This window comes from Calliopsis andreniformis, chromosome 9 (genome assembly GCF_051401765.1).
Source record: "Calliopsis andreniformis isolate RMS-2024a chromosome 9, iyCalAndr_principal, whole genome shotgun sequence".
NCBI lineage: Eukaryota > Metazoa > Arthropoda > Insecta > Hymenoptera > Andrenidae > Calliopsis > Calliopsis andreniformis.
Genome location: NC_135070.1, coordinates 15,423,113 through 15,437,210, shown reverse-complemented (window position 1 = coordinate 15,437,210; position 14,098 = coordinate 15,423,113). Strand labels below are relative to the sequence as shown.

At 41.6% G+C, this 14,098-nt stretch overlaps 1 long non-coding RNA gene across 1 annotated transcript in view; it reads right to left on the bottom strand.

Annotated features, from left to right (window-relative positions):
- LOC143183267 (uncharacterized) overlaps positions 1-14,098 on the bottom strand; it is a 106,965-nt gene that overhangs the window by 23,535 nt on the left and 69,332 nt on the right. The gene's annotated exons all lie outside the window — the stretch shown is intronic.

Genomic DNA, 14,098 nt, shown 5'->3' with positions numbered 1-14,098 from the left:
GATCGTGGCTTCCGTGGCGTTCGCCTGATGGCCGATTGAATCCTTGAGGACTCGTCGTACCACTGTGACAGAGTATGGCACGTATGCGTTTTAAGACACTGGTTTATGTTTTCTTTTCCTCGGTTGTTGGTTTAAGAGTGACAGTATTTTTGGAAACGGTTGGAGAGGCTTTGAGAGAGTTCGAAGGTGGTTGGGATGGTTGGGGAGAGAAATTATTATGTTGGAGAATTGTTAGCTTGAGTATCTTGAGGTGAGGGAATGAGTTTTTGAAGTATTTTATGAGGAATGTTTGATTACAGATGGTAGAAAGTTGATGGAGTGAGTCTACAAGCAAAAATTGGACGAAAATCAAAAGTATAGGTATTGAAAAAATTTTTAGGCTTTGTTTCGGGGTTATCAACTGTTGCAGAAGCACCTAAGATTCGCATAGAGTGTGTCTGACTTGAGACTTGCTCTACTGCTGTCGCGAAAGTAGTCAGAATAGACGTCGCGATGCCAGTAGAATAAGACCGCGACATTTCTCAAGTCAGACACATTTCACGCGCACTGTAGGTGTATTTTTAACAATCAGAAACTAGAAAATGCAAGTTCCACAGTAATTTCTTAGATTTTCTCCATCTGTAATCAAACACCTTAAATATAAAATTCTGTAGTTTTTAGTTTGGGAGAAACACGAGAAATCCTAGTGTCTTTCTAACCGTGCCAAAAATATCGTAATTCTTGGCGAATACCTGTCGTTTAGTTTCTATCAAACGTGTCTAACTTTATTAAGTAAATATTATAGGGATTTTTATTTACGTCGAATTAAAAATCAGTCTTTTAAAAAGTTGATCCACGTTCAGTAGTATCAACTAACTCAAGTTTGTTAGTGAGCGTGCTGAATTCATCTGCGAAGGAATACGTGTGCAACACGTTTGATAAAGATTTGCGTCCACGATGATGAGCAATCGAGTTGTAACATATACATAGAAGATAAACTGAACAAACTTTTCTCCAATAGTAGCTTCAGCATTTTGAAAATACTTTTTGTCTTTTTTATTGTATCTTTTCCTGCAAAGAAATCGTTCATTTTTTAATGAAAATGATATTGTTTATCTCCAGTACAATATCTCAATTATTTTCTCACTCGATCATTTTGTATTGTGACACAGAAATAGTATAGTACCTCCCCGGTTGAGTGCTCACAAATCAGGATAGTCCTCGATCCTTTATCCGGGGTAGAAAGTGATCTTTTAACCAAATAGAGACAGTACATAGAAAGTATCAACCTTTATCAGTAGCCTGATTAATTTCATTTCGTTGAATTGCAACGAAGATAAATCATCGATCGCGAAGGACCAATATGTGCCTGAGCACTCTATACTAAATTCTCGAACAGGCAGGACCAGAAATTCATGGTTGTACAGCATTCGAATATCCGTGAACAGTATCAAAAAAAAAATAAAAATTAATCAGATTCAGGTAATCAACTACTCCTTTTTTGAGCAAAGTGGATATCCCTATTACTGTTTCAGTAATCATAAAAAAAAGTAACAATAACTATATAAAACGTTTTCAAGTGTCCAAATCAATCCACAGGATCTTGAGCATCAGTGGTCTGACTATTATGCCTATTCTACTTAAGTAACACATGTATATTTCGCACGATGCAACTCATTAAAATTACTGAACGCACACGATAATTTATATTGTGATAGGATAATTCGTATTATCACCCCTAAATCGAGTCTACGACAATTTTCTTGAATTATATGATTACTCTATCATATTATTCAAATAATACGGACATCCGTATTATCTGAGTAACGCGGATGTCCGCTTTGCTCGCGCGATCCGCGCGCACGCGCCGCCAGACGTTCGTATCGGTGAAAATTCCATTTCCATCGTTCGAGATATCGTTTCGAAGCGATGCCCCTGTCCCTCGGATATTCGGATGCACGGATACTCGTAGCCCTGAAACAAGTATCTGGAACTCGAGGAACTCCTACGGTGAATTAATGTTTCAGGAAACGCAAACTACAGAAGTTCCGACAATTTTCTTAATACCTCTTACTATTTGAGAAGCGAAACGAGATTTCAGTCTTTGTTCCAATTTCGAGATAAAGTCGTAAGAAATTCCAATCCTTGTGCCAATTTCGGGGTAAAGTCGTGAGGTGGAATCAGAAGCCAGGAAGATTAAATATAGAAAGAGAGGAGGAATATTAAGTTGACTGGCGGAGGGGATTTATTGTTGATTTGTTACGTGGGTAATTATTATTTTAATTGAAACTGTGAAATATTCATATTAATATTCATATTGCGAAGTTATTTTTACAGTATTTTAAAGTCATATACTAGTATAACATGGTTCATAAAAATATTGGAGAATCACGATTCCAGATATAAACTTCCTCTCGAAACGCGAAAGAGCCTTCAGTTATCTATATCTTAAGAAATTGGGGTTTCGAGTATCCTTCGAAAACTGCATTCTACGATCTTTGAAAATAGACCAAGTTAACCACGAGTGGTCGGCTATCGTATACGCTTTACGAAATGGTTGCAAGCGGTGTAAGCAATGTAATCGTTGGAAAAGTGAAAAGGAAGCTGCTGGAAGAGTATCAGCTTAATCGTAGAGGAGGAGAAATGGTCGAAGAATAGTGGTACAGAAATGGGAGATTCTCTGAACAGTCTCATGAATTCCCTATTTGACATCCTCGCGATTCTACGAGTGCAATGGTTTTGGAGTTTGTTTCGTTTTTCGTTGCGATATAATTACTGTTGTTCTCCTGAATTTTGGAAACGAGGTATTACGACAAAATGGAACGTAGATACTAGTAGAGACCTGTATATTAAATCCCGGTGAATTGTCAGTGCTAATCAAGGGTAATCTATTAAAAGTATGTTACAGACTAGCGACTATTATGTAGCCTGAACTGTGGGTAGTGAATTATCGAATAAACTTGTTCTCTCGTGATAAACACCTGTGTAAAAAAGTTTCGTCTTTTGCCTTTTTCTTATCCTGATCCATGGTATTTAGTTTAATTGTCAAGGTTTGTATGTAAGATGACTCATAAGAATATGAACTGAGAACAGTAACCCCTCAGTCTAATTAATTTGTTATTTTTAGAACACGTAGCTCATTTTTTAATTTGAGTCATAAGACAATAGTCTTATTACAGATAGAAATATTCGATATTATTTTCCTTTTATCAGCCTATTGTTTGGAATGCTTCGGTCCTTTTTTTCTAGAAAATGTGGCCTTTGACTAGAAGATTTTGATAATTAATTAATTACATAATTCTTAAGTAATTTGTAAACTGAACGTTCGTGGCAGATTCAGCATGATATGTTGCAAAGGATCAGGTGTTCACTTAATGGATACCGTGAATCAACAGAGTGATCAAAGGTGAACTACGGTGGACGTATCAGCGAGATTTACTAGAGTACTAACATCTAATAGCAATTGAGCGTTGAATTACAAGCAATGAACAAAGCACAGGATTGATCAGCAATTTCTTGGTATATTCGTACCTAATTGTATAGGTGGTATATTTGAAATACAAGCAAGCACAATCAACGTAATCAAATTCAACCTGAAACTTTTGATAAGGATCTTCAAGCTGCAAAAACTTATAATTATATTAGAATCTCTATTAAAGTCCCTAAAAAAGCAGCTACAGAACAGAAAAAGATTACAAGAACTTATTATATCCCTCGATATAAACTCGTTGCTATCTCCATCATTCCTAAATCACAAAAATGTATTTATAATCCTCCACAAACCTACTCCCACTAACAAGCAACAAAACTACAACAAACAAAAAACAGACGACTCATCCCAGTCCCGAAAACGAAGCCAACAATACGCCAAACAGAACCATGTCGCGACTCCTAACTCAATTAGGGGTAAAGCAATCTCTGCAGCACCCCTCGTTATCCAACAAACAACGCCGCGAGAGACCCGATACGCTATCAGTGCCCCTATCACGGCACTTTCCCATTCGGAACCACTTTCACCCTGCGATCCCCGCGGAAGCCCCGAAGCCAGCAGGATTTTTAAACAAAGCGCGCCCCTAAAACCAAGACGAGGTGCCATCATGCCGCCGCGACGTGGGTGGTGGGTTAGAAGCGGTTGGAAGAGGTTGGAAGAGGCTGGAAGAAGGGACGAGGAAGACCTGTTCCGTAGAAACTCCTCTGGGGGTAGGTCCAGGGGAAGGGGTTGTTGGCAATCAATGCTCCTCATAAGAAAAGCTCGCCCTCTCTTATGGGATCAACCCTCCTCCACCCAGGTCTGTATCTAGAAAAAGGAGGAGAGGCTGAGAACTTTTAGAAGGGGAGGGAGGACGACATCGAGCTTGGACAAGGATAGGGGAAAGGGGGGAATCTATCGAGGGATGAGAGGGAGTCGGGACAAAGGTATGTGAGAAAGGAGAAGCCAGAGAGGGGTGGCTCTGTTCGCCAGAGGAAGAGAGGCACAGTGGAAAGAGGGTGAGTCTGTTAGAAAGAGGAGGAAAGACAGGCGTGGAGGGAGAGGGTTGATACGGCGCGAGGGGTTGTTCCTGGCTCGACCAACCAGAGACAAGACGCCATTGATCGGCACGTGGCTCGGGGTTGGTTCAACGGATTCCACGAGGGTGGAGGGCGCAACTTCTGCTCCTGCTGGGGTGGCGGAGGCGGTGGTGGTGGCAGCGAAGGAGGCAGAGGAGATGGTGGAGGTGGCGGGGCTCAGACGCGTTCTGCACACTCCGTTACACTTACTGGTAAACCGTATTAATCAACGACATCATGGTTTATCCCTCGTTCCTCCCCTCTCCTCGGCATCCATCTATCTCGAGGTACGATCCTCCAGCGCGGCGGGCTCCATCGCGATCTATAGCGGGAACGTGCACCGACATAGCCTTACAGCACCCTCTCTGGCGGAATCGGGCGGCGCGGGGGCGGACGACTGATGGCAGAAAGGAGGGAAGCCGTAAGGACGTGCATGCGAGGGAAATACGGAACGAATGGGGGAGAAAAGTGGAAAAGAGTCGGTGAACGAGGAGGATTGATTTGGGGGAATGAAGGGAGAGGATGAAGATTGCGGGGATGATGGGGTGGGTATGGGACAGAGGCGTGGAAAATTGGAGGACAGGAAAGATCTGAGATAGAGAACGAAAATGACATAGAAAGTGGTAAAATAAGTTAAAGGAAAATTAGGTTAAGATTTAAGTGGAATAGACAGGAATAAAGCAGACCAAAGTGAAAACATGAATTATTGGTTCACACAAATTAAAATTCGAAAAAGAGTCTAAGTAGCAATTTCTAAACAATATTAAAAAATCGTATTTGAAAAAGAAGATCAGTAGTGTATAATTAAATTCAACCAGTAAAAAAATCTAAGATTAGAAATTTCAGGAAAAATTACAGAAGAGAAAGGACTCAACTATTAATTAATAAAGACTTCAATTATTAATTAATAAAGTACACTAAATAAAGAAAAATAGTAATGCTGCAAAATTCAATCTACGTACCAAAGAAAAAGCCACGACTACAGAACTACAAAGTTGTAGAAAAATTGTAGAGAAGAATTAATCTCATCGAAGGACCAATGAAAAGAAAAATCCAGTTCATACTAAAAACTAAATAACAGCAACGTGGAGCAATATAAATGAATATAAAATAAAGAACGTGCACAGCATTAAGGAATAGAAAAACGAGGAGAAGAAAGAGAGAGGATGCTTCCACGCTGATGGAAGAGGAAGGGAGGAGGAGAACAGAAGCGAGGCGCCAAGTCACTTTGGGAGAAGAGATCGACGCTTAACGATGTCTCTCGATACCCATTACGTGGCTAGCCGGGATTCAACGATCCACTGCCATCACCCTTATCATTGTGTATAGTTAAAGAAAAATCCGATTGATCCTCTAGCTGGCTCCTGCCGCAATCTTAAGGGGCACGCGATCAATATCGCCGACAACTTTTTTCTTTCACCGTCTTAAACTCAATAAGGGTAATACAGGATATTGGAAAGAGCGGTGGAGGACAGCAATATCAAAGTAAGATACTTAATATGTTTAAATTATGAGCTAGGCAATATCAAGGCCTGTTTAATCTGTTTGATGGATAATTGAGCCGCTTGAAAGCCAAACTGATCAGCTGTGTGGAACAAGTAATTAGATAATGAATATTTTAATTTTTAGTGAGATAGGAGAACAGTACTTTTGCGTATACAAAGCATACCGAAATCGTAGAGTTGCTGGAAGATTATATAAATCCATGTTGTGAAAGTCTTCATTAAAAGATTTGAGAGACTGATGGTTTAACGTCAAAACATATCGCACAGCTTCTTCCAGCTGGCTGTGCTATACAGTTTCCTTAGAATCCTTCACTTAAAATCGGATGCAATTCCACGCTGAGTACTTTGGAGATGAAAAATTTCGTGAAAGTTGGTTACTTGGTATTTGAATACGGAGAAATTGCAGAAACTGACAGATATACGTGCACTCGATTAAAAGATACCTAGTCATTCTTCTTCGAAACTGACTTCACTCCATGTTCTTTAAAAGCTTTCATACACTCATGATACCCCATCGTTATCAATTCCTCTGTATATTACAATATAATAAAAAAATCTTCTTGTACTAAACCACATACATAACGTTACCCCTTTTAAGCACCTAGACGAATTAAAGATTCTTAACAAGTTAGCATGTCCCTCCATCACTTCTACTACCTACCCTAAGAACACCAATCTCAATCACAATATCTAATAAAAAAAAAAATATGCCTTCATCAATTACCAACTCTTAATCCCATCAGGAAATTCTCAAGAAACCTCCACCTGCGACGCCCTCAAGAAGAGGCGCATATCCTAGTTCCAATAACCAGCTCACGCCACCTCAGTTTCCCTCGTTATATCCCCCACCCTCGTCGCTCCCACCCCCGCGCCCCCATTTCGGCGGCGATTATTCCAGGACGACGTTCGTATTAATCACGATCTAGGGATACGCGATGAGCTCGGGAATCAGGACGTAGTAACTGATTTTAGAACATCGGGAGGATTCACGATCGTCGAGGTCGAGAGGTGACGCGGCAGCCTGATGTCGGTAGACAGTGATTAATACGGTCGACGTCGTCTGGCGTCTTCTTCCTCGTGGCAGGGAGGCTGAGGCCCCTCTGCGTGGGTGGGCGGGCTCACGAGAGCGTTTTCAGCTGAGCTCCTCTCGAGCGTACTCCGCGGTAAAAGGTTTTACGAAATTCATTGTCAGGCAATTTGCATGTCAAAGCCGCTCAAGAGCACGCTCTACGACCTGCCAGCTAGGCGGGGAGTGTCTGTCTCTACTTCTCCTTCTCGCGTTCGGCTCGGCCTCCCCCTCGCGTCCCCCGACCGCCAGCTGATGGAATTACGGGATAAAATGGGGCCACTTTGCGGCCATCGCGTCTGTTCATGCAATTGTTTATCGAGTGGATCGCCGCGCGCCTCTAAATGGGGATTAGAAATTAGCTGCGAGTATATAACTCTTTTGTGACGACACTTGGAACCAGCCAGGATATTCACTGTTTCAGATACTGGGTCTGAGGTTTTTTAACTAAATTTTGGGGTGAATGGACTAATGTCTTCGAGTGTACTCATAAAAGCAAGTCTGAAGAATTGAAGTCAAGTGATCGAGATCATTTACTAAATTTGAAAAAATTTTAGAACCTACTTCGATAAGATGCTAGTTTATTTTTCTACGAACTTTTAAACTTCCATATATTTTTTTAAATAACTATGTACCTACATATAAAAAGTAAATTTGATAAAATCGATATGCAAGAAGAAAAAATTCGGAAGTTGGGAACAGCCTGTACACGAAACAGCCGATGGGAAGAAGAATAAAGGAGAGCAGCCGCGAAGTGGATTTGAAAATTGAAAATCATTGCGGCCCCTGATCCCCTTAGCTTCGCCAGACAACCACGATAAATTCTCTTCCGCCCTCGCATCCGTAGCGGGGCTTTACTCTTTATAAGGCGTTACACCAGAGATCCAGCGGTCGTTCTTACGGTTGCCTTCTACGCCCTCACCCTTTGTCCGGTGAAACCTTCACCCTTCGCTTTAGTAAAATATACGCTGCTAAGCTCTGAAATAGCGTCGTAGACCAATGCATTTCGTGGTACCTAAATTGTACACAATATTTCTATTTTGAATCAATTATAAAACACTTTAAATTCACTTCAGTGAGCACCTAAATATTCTTCCCCATAAACTAAACATCACCGATACTACATTAACGAATTAAAAGTCACACTCCAGAGAAACGAGCTAAAAAATTGAAAACTCGACCACACGCAAAGCAAAAGCTCGTAAAACTAAACTAGCACCCCGATACGGTAAAAGACCTCTTCGCTATTTCGTAGTAAACACTAAATCCAATCTCCAATGCTATATAAAAGCAAAAGACCGTGTGAACTGCGTTATCAAATGCTCGAGAACGTCCCCCGACACGCGTACCTCCGCTGACGTCAGTTTCCCTCCATTTCCAGCCCGCTGAAAAAATCCATCCGCTGGCAAAAAGAAGAGGTGGAAGGTAAATGGTCGTCGATGGAATTGCGTTGCATGGCCCATTTTGTTAGGCACGCGGCCGCAGCATCGGCGCAGCCCTTTATCCCGAGGAAGCGGAAACGGAAGTGGATGAAGCCAGCAGCGGCGGCGGCTCGAAGGTAACGAGGTTTTCCTCGGTTGGTTAATTTGCCGCGGATTGGATCGCGCGAAAACACGCGCACTAACATGGTTTTCGACGAGCTCTCTCCCCTTTCGCCCACCCCCGCTGCCAGCCCACGAAAATTGTCCACCGATGTCACCGATATTCCACGCTTTGATCATCGCGAACCGCCGATGATACCGATGCTAAAATGTCGCTCTAGTAACACGATTACTGCAATCCACTCGACTGCAGTTTTCTACTTTCTCTCTCTACCTCACTTCTGTGCTCGATCGCGCAATTTTTTTTAATATAGGTGTACACACGCACACCCGCGCGTCTGCGAAATTCGCAGCTCCCGATATCGAAGCTCTGCTCATCACGTTTCGATAGCCGTTTTGTTGCCACTCTGCGGCGAGGAGAAAGAAGATATTTTGAGAATTAGTTAAGTGTTTGTGGAAACTGCATTGGTGTCTTCGTTTATTCACTTGGATTGGTCTGCACACTCTTCACGCCAGGGTGAATTTCTGTGGATGCAAGGAAAAGCGACGTAAGTTGGATTTTTGAGCAAGTTGAGCTTTTGTTTTAAGTGGAGTGTCAAAGAGAATTGACATTTGTAGGAAATGAAATTGAGTTAACAGAAGTCTTGGAGGATTGCATTGGAATGAAAGGTAAAGCTGACATGGGGTAGTAGAGGATTTGGATGATAGTGAGTTTGGTAGCTTGTGGTTTAAAACTAGTCGTATGAATTCTTTAGATATGGAAGTGGGTTGCATAAATAAAAAACAGGAAAAGAAGTACCAAACTATTGCTACTATGGCATACTTTTAAATTTTTTAATATTCTCAATGTTTTGTTAAATATATTTTGAAAAATCAGCCTGTAATAGCAGCGAAAGCTACAAAATGGCAGCTTGCCTCCTAACTTGTTTGGAGATTGGCGTTTCATGCCATAAAATCGTGAATCATTCATTATTGGTTGATATTTTTCTGCAAACACCGCTATAGATTTATGAAACGAGCAATAAATACCAATAGCATGAAATGCATAACTTTTCCACCTTTTTCCCAGCTTCTGAAAAATGAAACTCTTTTATCGCAATATAATTTCGCTGAAATTAATTTCTGTTAGAAATATTTTTCAACTCAACGAATTTCACCTTCGATTTCTTAACACTCTAAAAATTCAGAACAATTTCACCTCCCGCATATTTTTTTGAAAGTATCATCGTTTCAGCATTTATCAATTTTCTCGCTACACAGCCCATAAAATATGTATAGAAAAAATTCTCTACAACTAGGATTGCATACTCCAGTAAAGGAAAAAAAAGAGAATAATGGTCAGAATCGTAAAACATAAAATATCAATAAAAAATCAACGATCGTGACGGCAAAAAAGCGCGAGGGGCGGAAAAATCGAACGTACACGTTCGAATTTCAAGCGTCGCTTGTAAAATCGTTCGATCATTTTTATTTCATCGTTTCCGATAGCTCGAACCCTGTGGCCGCGTCGTAACGCACCGAAAATGGCGGCTGAAAAGCGCTGGCGTGTAACAAAATAGAAGTAAAGCCTCTCATGAGTTTTGATTTATACTCTTTCGTATAACTCATTCTGTAAATAACATTTTATACTTCGCGTATTACTGCCGTTTTATACGCGCTGCACTTTGATCAGCGCGGGATAGCTCGATGGAAAAATGCAGGCCGCATAACTCGGTTACAGTTTATGTACGCGTCAGCGAACGTTTTTACGCATCCACCCTGCCTCGAAACGGATGTACAAGGTAGCCCATAACAAACGATGCAGGTGGTGCCATTTTATTGGGGAAGGCCAATCAAAAATTAAACACTTTTTTACTGGGAAAAATTGCGAAAACTTTTTCTGACCGTTCTTCAATGTTGCCAGCAGCTAGGTTAGAATTTGTCTAACAAGGAATATTATTGCAGATCTTTGATAGCGTCTTTTTTATAGGAACTTCATTTTAGAGTTGATTTCTGTTTCAGATTTTGAGAAGAGATGATTGAAAATGGAATCAATTTCTTATACAATTGTAGAGTATTTCTGGCTATAAGCTCGATAGTCTGGTTATTTTATGAGCCTTTCAAAAAATTCAAATAGATTTCCTGCTGCACTACTTGTAAAGGTACACTCTATATGTATATGGAATACTCTGCACAGTACTATGGTAAAATGTTAACGTTTTATACGTTTAGCGAAGCAAAGAGGGATACAAATTTAATAATCTGGAAAAAGGAACTGTTAAATTTTTCGGCAAATATCAATGGTGAATTTTACAGATCGACTGCATTGAACGTATATCATGTATTCCATTCCATAAAAAGCTATTATTAAATCTCTAAATTCTTGAAGCTTTTATTACAGCTTACACTACAATTACATTTAGTATTAAAGGTACAGAATCCCTGTCTGTAAGTTTCCACTAAAATTAACGTAATTCAGAATAATGGAACTAACATCATTAATTATAGCACATCACTTCTTGCTAATTAACCATAAGGCACTACAAAAGACAATACATTAATACCACTTAATGTCAGTTCTGTAAGACAATAGGTGCACAAAATAATGAAGGCAATAAAACACTAATTTTTCAAGAGATTTTCTAGCAAAACAGAATGAAAAAATTCTGAAACACTAGAACAAAATTCCCTAGTCTCTGGATCCTCAGTAATTCAAAGATACCACAAACCCAATCTCCCTCACTCCATTTCAATCTCACTTTCTCTCAAATTCATCCACATCTAACTAAACTCCCCCGCTATCTCAACCCTTAACTCTTGAAATTCGTTCGCGAAAGCAAGGAGCACCCTGTATGCACCGCGGGTGTCGGGCTAGTAGCATCGGCAGGCGTAGCCAAGCGTCCGCCAATTATTCAGCAAATGTTATAATTGGCACATTCCATTACGCGTAATGGATCGCACTTAGCGGCTGCTGGTGTGATTGGGGCTCGAGAGCCGCTGAGAGAGAGACATTGAGACATGGCTAGGGATGGGAGGAACGGAGAGAATGAAAGACTGTGTATGTGTGTGTGTGTGTGTGCGTGAGAGAGAGAGCAAGGAAGGTGAGGCCAATCTCGATAATACGACCGTGGCAGATGATACGATCCGACGCGTGCGAGATGCTCGAAGATAGCGCATCTAGACGCACCGAGATGCTTGCGAAAGATTAGGAGGGATTTTCCTACGCTAAGCTGCTAATTGTGTTGCAATCGGGGTGGCAAGCTACTAATTGTACGCCATTCTGGTATCACGGGGCGAATTGGCGCTGACTCCTTGGGGATTAGAGGGTTTCTGTTGGTACTAGATGCTGAAGGACACAGTAATCATTAATATAGTATTCAGAAATCAGTGTACCGTTTCACAGAAAGCATCCACGGTACTAAAACTGAGCAACCCTTTCCCCATCACTTTATGCAAAATTACTACTCTTAATTATCCAAAAAGCCACTGTACTACTTTCAAAATCCTTCACATTAATTCCCGAAGCTCTAGAACCAGTTTGAAACGGGTAAAGAGAACACTCTCTGAGTGCACAACAGAGAAATCGATCCTCGCGGCAGCATAGCGCTAAATCGTTCCATAATTTCCGCGTCGGGAATGATTTGTGCTCGCACAAAGGCAGATCCGCGGTCGGCAGGAATCTTCGGGTATCATGCGGTTTCGTTCGATAAGCGTAGATTGGATAGCGCGCTAGGCCATCATTTACGAGGAAACAGTGACGCAGGAGCCCGTGGACAGGTCTGGACGCCGCATGCGGCCTGTGACAATTATTAGGATGGCAATTAGCGGCATGGCACACGCGCGACAATGGTCGCTCGGCGTGGAGGAGGAGGGAAATCTAGCCGCGAGATAGACTCAGGTGCGCTCGCCGTCCACTGTTGAATTTATAATTCTGTTAGGGGCCCTGCGCGACGCCCCTCGTCTGCGTGCCCGCGCCACGTGCCACCGAGCAGCCCTCTAAATTCGAATCGCGCCAGATAAAATGGCTTTCGGATGATCGAGGCTGTTGCTTGCGCCGTTTTTATCGCATTAGCTTGATTGCAGAAAATTGCACGGTTTATCGAGGTCGATCAATGAATTTAGAGATAGTGAGCGGAGCTGTTGGAGGGGGTTTAAGTAAATGGAAATGGATATAGTGTTGTGAGAGTTAGAATTGGAGAAATAAATGTAGTGCTGATTGGAATCAGGAAGAATTTTTAAGAGAATGAAGAAAATATGGTATTAGAGTTTCTCTTATTGTTAAAATTATACCACTGTTCTTTTTATAAACTTTAAGATTTAAGTAAGAGGAGTGAATAATGGAATGTATATTTAAAAATAATGATACAGTAGTAATATTAGTATAGAAATAGAAATAGTATACTTACTGTGCAAGAGAAGCATCAAGTAGATGCAGACAGTGCGTAGTCAGACATCGAACAACCGATCATATAAGAATCAGACTTTAATTTCCAATTACTGAAAGCACTACTCCTGCGTCATAATGCGGCATAGCGTTGCCTGCAATGCGTTTAATCGTCTCCAATTTTCCACGTTTAATAAAACACCCCACCGCTACAAACTGTCCTTACATTCAAGTGTTCCCTATTCCTGCAAACTACCAAGTTTGTCGACACAAGTACCGACAAATTATTTAGAAAAATCGTCTTAAACAGACTCGTGCTACAGCACATCCAGCCCCAAAGAGGTTAAATAAAAGAGACGAATTTAACAGAAGATCTACAGCAATTCCTTGACTCATGCAGTCAACATCCGCCTCCCAGACGTCCGTCAATTAACGTTCTAGGATCGGTCCGCTAGGAAATAAAGATTTTCGCATTGACTGGCACGGGTCCACGTAGGCAGCAGCATCGAGAAATGGCCCTGTGCCGGCTGATGAGGCAGAAGGCACCTAAAGAGATAAAGCGGTGAAATGGAGGGACGAGACACACACAGAAGGATGCCTCGGCAGCCAGGGACCGTCGGGTGGGGCGGTAAGAGTCGTAGAGCTGGGCGAGGGCTGGCGGGGGGAGGGAAGAGAAATCAACTTTTATTTGCCCGGAACGTCGTTAGGGGTAAGTGGAGGACCGAAGGGTGGCCGGACGTAATGGCGCCCTCAACCCAACCTCGGCTCTTGCCTTCCGGTATCTGTAGCGCGTCTATCGTGCCTCTTCATCCTACCCTCTTTCGTTCCTACGTTCGTCAGACCCTCGATTGTACTGGTCGATTCAACGATGCGTTGACAAGTTTAGGAAACAGTCGCTGGGAGTCACGCGACACGCTCTTCTCGATTCTTTGATATGCGAGGGTTATTTTGCGACGTGTGGATTCTGTGATGGTGATAAATAGTAATGTGGCTGATTGAGGGGATGATTGTTTGAGAACTTAAAGAGTTAGAAATTTGAAAATATTAAATATTTCTATTTCTATAAATATATGTACCTACTTATAAAAATTGAGGA